The sequence below is a fragment of the Perca fluviatilis genome, chromosome 18 (assembly GCF_010015445.1).
Source record: "Perca fluviatilis chromosome 18, GENO_Pfluv_1.0, whole genome shotgun sequence".
Classification (NCBI taxonomy): Eukaryota; Metazoa; Chordata; class Actinopteri; order Perciformes; family Percidae; genus Perca; species Perca fluviatilis.
In genome coordinates, this window is record NC_053129.1 from 36,718,728 (window position 1) to 36,723,094 (window position 4,367).

Sequence of the window (4,367 nt, forward strand, 5' to 3'; positions counted from 1 at the left end):
GCTGAAGCACGCGTGGTGTCTCACCGTGGACAGCTCTATATGATACTGAACCATCGGGCGAGGAGTTGAACCTCCGGTTCCATGTTAAAGTAGATGATTATGAATCGTGATTTTGCAACGTCATCAGGGATGAAATGTTTTGGTTGTGGAGAGGTGGAGCCACACGGTGAGGAGCCTGCCGAGACCAGCGTCCGAATCCTCCCGGTCGGGAGGGCCGCTTGGTGCCGGGGAGTCGCCCCCACTCCGGGGGTACCCGGGGGAGGAGAGGCGGATGCCAGCGTGCCGCTGCGGCGACAGACCCCAACCCGTGTGGGGGGCTGCTGCCTGGCGGGGCTGCTACCGCCTCCGAGAGGCGATGGCGCTCCGCTGCACAGCGGCGTGCCCGATACGCCACTGTCTGACCGGACGCACCGGGTGAGTAGTACTGTAAATACACCGGGTGAGTAGTACTGTAAATACACCGGGGTGAGTAGTACTGTAAATACACCCGGGTGAGTAGTACTGTAAATACACCGGTGTTAGTGTGGATGGTGTGAGTGAGAGTGTGAGAGTGGAGATGAGAGTAGTTTGAGTGGGTGAGGGAGAAAGAAACAGAAAAAGAAAAAAACAAACAGGTGAAGGGGTGTCCAGGGGAAGCGGACAGGTGAGGTCAGGGGACACACAGGGGGGACAGTCTGGGGAGACAGGGGGAGGTCAGAGACACACAGGGGGACAGTCTGGGGCGGACAGGTGAGGTCAGGGACACACAGGGGGACAGTCTGGGGAGCGGACAGGTGAGCTCAGGGGACACACAGGGGGACAGTCTGGGGGAGACAGGGGGAGGTCAGGGACACACAGGGGGACAGTCTGGGAGACAGGGGAGGTCAAGGGGACACACAGGGGGGACAGTCTGGGGAGACAGGTGAGCTCAAAAGAGGACACACAGGGGGGACAGTCTGGGGAGACAGGGGAGCTCAGGGACACACAGGGGGACAGTCTGGGGGAGACAGGGGGAGCTCAGGGACACACAGGGGGACAGTCTGGGGGAGACAGGGGAGGGTCCAGGACACACAGGGGACAGTCGGGGGAGACAGGTGAAGCTCCAGGACACACAGGGGGACAGTCTGGGGAGACAGGGGGAGCTCAGGGACACACAGGGGGGGACAGTCTGGGGAGAACAGGGGGAGGTCAAGGGAACACACAGGGGGCACACTCTGGGGAGCAGGGGGGAGCGAGGGAGCAGAGGGGGGACGGGGGGGGAGACAGGGGGAGCTCAGGGACACACAGGGGGACAGTCTGGGGAGACAGGGGAGGTACAGACTGAGGAGGGAAATGAAACGATGGGGGAGCAAAGTGTTAGGTGGAGTGAACAGGTAGAGGAGGAGGTGCTGGAGGAGGAGGTGGTGCTGGAGGAGGAGGTGGTGATGGAGGAGGAGGAGGTGCTGGAGGAGGAGGTGGTGATGGAGGAGGAGGGGGTGATGGAGGAGGAGGAGGTGCTGGAGGAGGAGGTGGTGATGGAGGAGGAGGTGGTGCTGGAGGAGGAGGTGGTGATGGAGGAGGGAGGTGGTGATGGAGGAGGAGGTGGTGAGGAGGAGGAGGTGCTGGAGGAGGAGGTGGTGATGGAGGGAGGAGGTGGTGCTGGAGGAGGAGGTGTTGATGGAGGAGGAGGAGGTGCTGGAGGAGGAGGTGGTGATGGAGGGAGTAGAAGCTGTAGTTAAATCAAACTACCTGTAAGCATGAGCGGGAAGACTCCCAGATGCCTCCAGTGAGGCTAAAGAGCAGTGAGTGAAGGGAGAGTGTGAGAAGGTGTGTGTCGGATGGTAGTGAGAGTGATGAAAGGTTGTGTCTGATGAAAGTGAAGTTCCTAATTATAGCAGCAGCCAACAGAGGAAGTTTTATACTGCTGAGGAAATCAAATGTTTCCTAAAACAAACAAAAGAATCAGCAAGATGGTGTAAAAAGTAGAAAGAGTTTTTTCCGATTTGGTTCTTTTTCTGCTCCCTCCGTTAGTTTTCACAACTAACCGGGAGGAGGTTTCTGAAAATCACAGTCCAAAGAAGGGTTTTAGATTGAAAAAACTTGTGCTTAAAAGTAAAAAACAACTACGTCTAGATGATGAGAAGGTCAATAGTTGATTAATTTGTGTTTATGTTGTTGCTTTTAACATTTCATTTTATTATGGATGTTTTTAAAGTTGGGGTTTGAGCTAAAGTGGAGCTAGGAATGTCATTAAAAAGAGCCAGCATTTATGGGGAAACCATAGAGAATGAAACACATTGATGTTTTATTTCTACAAAGAAACTCACAGTGAAGACAACGAGGCCGACTGGAGGGAGAGAATGGGAAGGGAAGCCATGCGCAGGGGCCTCCTCTCTGAGTGGAGGGAGTGGGCTTCCTCTTCTCAAGAACTTTCTCTCGGATTCTGGAGGTCCGACTTTATGGAGGGAGAGCTGCTTTTAGTCAGAGCTAGTTTGATCATTTTACGGCTGTTTTATTAACCTGTATGCCCCAACAACGGTGCAGAGAAAAGATCTTTTTAGAAAAGGTAGGTGGGGTTTTTAAATGGTTGTGCATCGGAGGATTTTTATTCTTGGGTGGGGATTTTAACTGTACTGCAAATGCTCTTTTAGATCGTAAACCATGCAGAGCCATCCAGCTTCCCAGCATGCTCTGGGGGCGTGGTCTCCACCTACGACCTGGTGGATGTATGGAGAGGATGCATGCAGACTACCACGCAGTACACATGGTCCCACCTCAAGAGAGTAGGATCTCCTCAGCCAGACTTGATGTCATTATTTATTGTTTTAAACAACATTTTAATATTTTTAAAGAGTGTGTAATATTGTTCCTGCTGTTTTACTGATCACTCTTTGGTTTTATGTCATGTTTTATAAGAGATGTGAAGCTCGAAAAAGTGCCTATTAGCATTTTAACTCGGTTTTAACTTTTGACAAAAATTTTAGAGGTCCTTATTTATTTTTGGGATATTTTTAGACAGAAAGGTGATTTTAGCAGTCTTAGGCAGTGGTGGGACCATGGTAAGAGCAAGTGGCTTTATATCAGCAGCACACCCTCAACGTCCCGCATTGACATCACCAGATCTATGCAGGACCTGGAGAGTAATATAGTGGAACTAGAGAAGTTAAAGTGAGTCCACAGGAGATCGAGGACATTTTGAAGTCCTCAAAATCAAAACGCTAGCTTTAGCAGACCTGCTGGGCCGTTAAAAGGTACAGGGTGCACTGGTCAAGGTCCGATTCCAGACCATCTAGGAGATGGATGCTCCCTCTAGCTTCTTCTTCGGCCTGGAGAGGAAGAATGGGCAGAGGACGGGTAATCCACACACTGCTCTCAGACACAGGGGCAGGAGATCATGGAGCACGAGGCAGAGTCAGAAGGCGAGCTGTGGAGTTTTACCTCTCTGTACTCTAGTGAGAGTGCACGAGGAGCAGGGAGAGCTCTACAGGAGGAGTTCCTGAGTGGGCTACCTCAGGTCTCTGAGGGAGCCAACTCCTGTCTTGGCCCATTCAACTGCAGGAGGTCCACAGCTGCCCTGCAGAGTATGCAGGGGAGAGCGTGCCCCAGGCATTGATGGCCTCACAGTGAGTTTTTTAAAGCCTTCTGGGACATCTTTCGCATACGATATTTTAGATGTTTTTAATGAAAGTCTGGCCTCTGTTCCATGCCCATGTCCTGCCGCTTAGGGGCAGTTGTTACGCTACTGCCTAAAAAGGAAACCTCCAGGACATCAAAAACTGGCGCCCTGTGTCTTTGCTGTGTGTGGATTACAAGCTTCTGTCCAAGGTCTTTGCCTCCCAGGCTGGGAGAGCTATGGAGCAGGTCATCCATGCGGGACCAGACCTACTCTGTGTGCCCGGCAGGGTCCATGGTGGACAAGTGTCCACCTCATTAGGGATGTTTTTGGGTCTCCAGCTTTCGTTGGGGGTTTAACACTGGACTGATTTCTCTAGACCAGGAAAAGGCTTTGACCGTACGTTGAGCACAGCTTCCTTGGAAAGTAATGGGGAGGTTTTTGGGTTCAGCGCTGGTTTCATCGCCAAGATCCAGGTGTTGTACAGTGAGGTTGAGAGTGTGCTGAAGTTTAACGGCAGTCTGTGTGCTCCTTTTAGAGTGTGTAGAGGAGTCCCGGCGGGGAGCTGTGCTCTGCCGGGGATGCTCTACGCACTCCTAAACCCCCTCCTCTGCAGACTACGCACACAACATTGAGGGTCTGATTTACCTGGTTTTAGTGACAACATGGTTTTATCGGCTTATGCTGATGGCGTCATTGTTTTTATTAAAGGCCGCAGAGTTAGGACTTTTAGAAACACTTTTTGGTTTTTAATATTTTATCTGCAGCGAGGTGAGCTGGCAAAAAAAAAAAAAGA